This window comes from Poecilia reticulata, linkage group LG10 (assembly GCF_000633615.1).
Source record: "Poecilia reticulata strain Guanapo linkage group LG10, Guppy_female_1.0+MT, whole genome shotgun sequence".
In the NCBI taxonomy this organism is placed as follows: domain Eukaryota; kingdom Metazoa; phylum Chordata; class Actinopteri; order Cyprinodontiformes; family Poeciliidae; genus Poecilia; species Poecilia reticulata.
In genome coordinates this window covers 25,652,356-25,658,616 of record NC_024340.1, presented here as the reverse complement: position 1 = coordinate 25,658,616, position 6,261 = coordinate 25,652,356, and positions in this window count along the sequence as shown.

Here is a 6,261-nt window from a genome sequence, read left to right as displayed (position 1 = left end):
GAGCAAAATTAAAGGTCCCTCATAAGCAGCTAAAATGATTGTAATGAACAGAAACCTATTTCAAAACTTTTTGAGGCCTGTGCTGTCTCGATTCACTTTGTAAAGACTGACAGCAGCTCCTGATGTAGTTATTCCTCAACCCCACTCATTGTTTCAGAGGCTCATTGTTCCCCGTAGTAGTATGGAGGATGATTATGAAATCTGACGTAGAAAAGTTTATTTTTAACCAGCTAAGACGTCGAAAGAAGTAAAGCATCACACTTTCGTAAAAAGCATGTTCCCTCTTTTCTGTGCTTCCTTATATTGGTGGCTTGTTGCTGGTGAAAAGACATGGATCGTGCTGGTGTCTGACATGAGTTGTCACTGGATTAGATTTTTGCTTTCATTTTAAAATGTCAGAGCACATAAACTAAAGAGGAAATGGCAGCAGAGTGCAGCATGTATTCAACGTGATTTTCATCAGATGGACCAAAGTGTGGAGATGTTACTCGCATGCAAATTAAAACACACAAAGACATGTCTGTTAGTTTCTGCGTGGTCACCTTCTCTGTGTGTTGTTTCTTTAAAACAACCTGGTGCTTAAATTGCATTTTTGTGAATTTTTGCTTCATTTCCACTCGTTTGAAGCTGTCTCTGTCTCTACTGTGCATACTTAAAAGAGCTCCAGAATCCCATCCACTCAAAGAAGCAATAAGGAAACAAAAGATAATCTACAGCACTCTCTAGTGGCCGCTCTATAAATAGATGTCTGACTGTGAAGACCAAGTATGTCTTTATTGAGAGTGTGTACTTAAAATTAAGTTATCTTTTGTTAATGCATTTATTTATAAGTAGGAGTATCCTTGATGTGAGTATCTTTGTATGCTATGTGCTCAAGGGAATAGGCCTTTGCATAGAAAAACTTTTTTTTTCTGATAAGTACTCCTGTGTGAGTGCATGTCTCACTTGACCTCACATTTGTCCATTTTTTTGTTAAAAATAAATATACCATACAAAACGTTAAATATTTGAACAAATTTGTGTTAATCAGCACCCAGACTGCGATGTCTGGCTGTCGTCTCCGCCTTGGAAACAGATAAACAGTGGCAGTGTTTGTGATGCCAAGTTCCAGGAATGAAATAATTTGCATCCCTATCTGTGTTTATAATCCGTTCTTCCAAACTTTTTCTATTGCAGAGACCTTTAGGTTAAGCAAAGCAGAGCAGGTCAATGCATAGGTCTGTGCCTTGAGCGACAAACCAGGTAAAATCAAGACATTTAAGCTTTATAATAATGTAATCATGGGCAATATTGAATTATTTATGTCAATGTCACATAAATATAAAATTTACTAGATGTTCTTTGCACTTAAGTCTTAAATTGATCACTTTTGGTTGACAGAGAATGATCAGAACAGGGAGAGAGCTTTTGCTTGGACTTCTTCTGGGTAAAAACTTACAATATTTGGTTATTCACTATTTTGGCGGTCTGGGTATCAAGTATTTCTATTTGACTCTGTTTAATCTCCTCCGTGTTCTATTTTTTGTAGTTTGTGTCTTCTCTTCCTTGGTTGCTGCTGACTGTAAGGGATGTAATATTACAAAAGGTAAAAATAAAAGTTACTTATAGCCAGAATTTCATCAAAATATGACAGAAGTGTTCTAAAGTGTTTCTCAATTATTATTTCTCTGTAGCTTGCTGTGAGAGGAAACCCAACGTCACTGAGTGTTCTAATGGTATATCCACTCTTTCTTACTTGTCTATTTTAAGATAAGAGCTGGGAGTTTTGCATATGATTGCAAATGCTGTAGTTTTAATGTCGTAAGATCAGTAAAGTCAAACAGGTCATCAAAAACATGGTAGACTCAAAATATTAACTAAAAATGTCTAACTGTTGATATTCCTTATAAATTTTGACCACATAGACAAGGAATGAGCTGAATAGCTGAATATCTAGATGTTACTATAAACTGCTAATCAGAAGTAATATCATTAACATCCAGAAGTAAGCCAAACGGTATCCCTCTCTCTTACAGAAGTTACAAACTTTTCAGATCCTGAACTAAACTCTTTTTCTTCCCAACAGTCTTCAAAGCAGAGGTCAATAGTTCTGTAGCCACCATAAAAGAGGGTGATGACGTAACTCTAGAATGCTCCCACAACATCCCTGCTCTGAACCTGAGCTATGGATGGTTCAAGGACGACAAAGATATTGAAGGCAATAACAAAACAATTACTTTGAATCGCGTCCTTTCAAGCAGCAATGGCAAATACAAATGCTGTGTGAAGAACTCATGTGGCAACTGTGAATCCGTCGCATTTGATTTCAAAGTAGAGAGTAAGTAGATGTCATGATTCTACACTGGCTCTCAATTTTCATTTCTTTTTTGTAGGAAAACAAGGTCAAAGGTTTTAACTTTTGATATTTTTCTTGTTTTTGTTCCCTGTGACTCTCCATGTTCTGTCATTCAGACAACTCAATCGTGATCCTTATTGTCTGTGGAGTTGCAGCTTTGGCCCTTATCCTAATAATGGCGGTGGCTATGAAGGTTAAGCTAGAAATGGACAAGAGTAAGAGCTTTATTTGGATTGTTTAATTCTCTTCTTTCTTTTTAAAACATTAAACTGACTAAAGGAGCTGTAGTCTTATTTCAAGAAACATGACTGTAGTCAGCAGTTGCTTAGCATAACTGCACAAAGGCTAAAACATGGGTAAACACCCACACTCCCTCCATGCAAACATAGTAAAATTCCTGGCAGCTTGCTAACAAAGATCTTTTAATAAACTTCTCATGAATGGTGTGTATTGAACTTACAGAGCCATGTGGATTCATATGACTAAAGCCATGCAAATCTGAAAACAACCCCTTACTCTCTGACATTATTTAAAACTTTATCTAAAATAAATTCGTATCATATAGTAGAGATTAAATTACATGGAATTTGAATGTAGCACAAAAATGTCTACAAATGTAGATGTTAACAAATTAGCAACAACAGTGGATAAATATGTAAAATAATGAATATTGCTACACAGAGCTTTTAAACTGAGCTATAACATGTTCCTTTTTTTATATAATTCATTCTGGTCCATAACAGAATTTCAAATATAGTTTTAGAATAGAAAACCGCAACTGAGAGTTGTTCAGACTCTGACCACTAGATGGCAAGAGTTTCTATTATGAGCCAGTGTTGACCGGTTCATCGTTAGCAAGAACTAGTTCTTATGGTAGTTCATTCACGTTAAAATACACACATCGTAAAAAAACACCTATTTAAAAACACCTAGATATTTTTAACTGAGCTCCTAAACAAACTAATTCTTGTTCATTTGTCGTATTTTGTCTGATGTGTTGAAAAAATATTGGTAGATTATGACATCATAAGAAATACGCAAATTGGTTATCCCACTGTTTCATTGGTTGCACCTGTTTCATTTCTGTCTTTTCTTTGCTCACCTCAACATTATTTTATTATTGCTAAATTTCCAAAATGGCTGACAACACGTACAAAAATAGAGACATAGCCATATGCCACCAATTTAAAATAATACTGATGCTGTTTTGGAAAGCGTAAGCAAGCAAAGTTGATGTTTTTGTTGGGTTTTTTTTTTCGTGACCTAGAACATTTGATCAAAGATTTTCATTTTATGCTTCAGATTATTAATTTTACTGTTAATGTTGTCATTTTACAACATTTTGATTGCATTTAAATAAGATAACTCTTAGTTATTTTAAGCCATACCCCAGACTCCTTGCAGCGTTCCCTGTAAACATTATTTCTCAACGCACAGTGTTTCATCTGTGTTATTTTTTTTTATCCTTATCAGTTGGTGAGCAAACATGTTTTTATCATAAGCAGCGTGAGAAGATTTATGACATTTTGGAGTTAACACTCATTTGTCTTTTTGCCTAGAGCTGCATTGTAAGATTAGAGTTTCAATCAGATTTGCACATGTTTTAAACATTAAACTGTAACAAGACCAAACAAACTAGATATGATGTGACAGTCTGATGCTTTTAAAGGTCTGGTTGATTAATTCCTTTAGTTCTGGTCTTACTCAGCTTTGCTGTTTCCTCCCTTTGTGAGCGTTTGTATTTATTTAGAAGAGATGGATGTTATAATGATGTTTGCAGATCTTGAAGCTACGTACTATGAACCTGTTCAGTGCTTATTAATCAGTGTTACCCTATGCCTATTGGCAGTTCAACACAAGGAGAGGAGGAGGCAGAGGGAACAGCAGAGGGCACAAGAAGCACAGAATGCCGGTCCGATCCCATTTGCCCGAGGATACTGAAGAAAATGGCCTATTTCATATAACTGTGATGAATGAATGCTAAGCTTCCTGTCATAATGTACTTCTACTGTTTCCTTATGTAAATAAAACGTATCCAGTTTCTGTTTGTGTCTCTGTTGGCAAATAAGAAATTCAAATTTGGAGAGCACATAATTTTTCTTTTTTTTTTTCTCAGATTATATCTTTCTGAAGAGGTTACTGTCAACATTCCCACTAGATGTTTGCAAAAACCCCAGTGATTAACTAAAATTTGGTTTACAATGTTAATGTGAATGAAAATAACGTAGAGTTCAAATACTGAATGCAAGAGGTGTAAATATAAATAAAAAAGTTAAAAATCTAACTGGAATCTGTCAAAACTTATTTTGATCTGTGTAACGTAATATCATCTGGTTTAGACCCCAAAAAAGGTGTCTCATTGTCATGGTACGCCCCACAAAGAACCATGTCACTGAGAGTAATAACTGGCTCTCAACACCTTCACAATGTCATAGCTGAAAAACATACTGATGTCTTTTGGTAGACACACTTCTGAACTTCTGATTGTTTCAGTCAGTGCTGTCATAATCTAGAAGTGGGAATATCTTTTCACCATAACCTGGCCCCAACTCTTGCAACGAGAATCAAAATAATGTTTTCAAAGTTGTGTTGTTGTTTTTTTTCTCTCAAAGCATATAATTAGTTCACTCAACCACATTGCCGTGGATGTAGACTAACTGTGCAAAAATCCACAGCTGAAGAAAATGTATGTTGAATCTTGTTTAAAGTTATCAGCAGAAGATTTGGACAAACCAGTAAAGTACAGAAAAAATAACACATCAAAAATGTTGTACCATCAGTGATGTTTGGAGGCAAAAGCGTCATGTTCAGGGGTTATTTTTCAGTAAATGGTACTGTCAGACTTCTAACTGAAGGGAGGACAACTGGAGAAGCGTAATCAAACATTTATGACGAAAATCCAATCCCAAATACTCTGCAAAGGAAACAGCCAGTTAGCATCAGACAAAGAACATTAAAGTTGCTAGATTGAGTCAATCAACCGACCTGAATCTGCTTGAAAATCTGTGGATAAAGTCAAAAATCAGCGTATTGGTGAGTTGTCTGCAAAATGTTTAAGATTTGAATACAGCTTGTGTGGAAAAAATGGACAAAATAATTCCTGATCAATACATCCCAACTAGATGAAACCATCAATGCTAAAAAAAAAAAAAAAATGAAGGATAATAATTGTGTTTAACTAAGGTTGTTCAATATTTCTACTGCTAACATTCCACTGTCCCAATATTTATCTTGATCTCTGGGTTACATGGGGTTTTTTGTGGGCCCATTTAAAGCACATGAAAAGTCGATGTGTTAAATACTTATTTTCCCCACTGTATGAATATTTTTCATGACGTAACGCTCCTTCCACGTTGCCCTGTTTAGTTGAGGGAAAAGAGCCTAGAAATGTTTTAATCCAAATACAGGACAGAGATTCCCACTAATCCTCCTGGATGCTCTATTCACAGAAGCACACTCTACACAGAGCAGCTTAACAGTGGCTAGCCTGTAATGGATATATTGAACAATAAATCCATCCAGTCTCCCTCTAAAAGGCAACCATGTGAGGAATCAGACCAACGAAAGCAGAAACAACCTCCTGGTTCAACGCTCTGATTTAACCCTCGAATGTTTACATGTTAACCTTGTTCACACTAAGAGTGTCTTGCATCAACAGCAGTCATATGGGTGATAATTTTATTTTATTTTTTTTTCCAATCTGTGTATGTGAATGGGTTGGGAAGAGCTGTTTATTTACAGCAGGTGGCAAACGGATAATCCAGGTAAAGCCACTGCAAAGTGGAGAGGGAGGGATGGACCAAGGTGCGGGGGGGAAGGGAGGAGGATGGAGAGTGGCCTCTGCTTGGACGGCCAGGGCTAATTCTGGCCTCCTAATCCTAGTCCCGATCCACCCTCCCCCTCTTCCTGCTCACAGTGGCACTAAG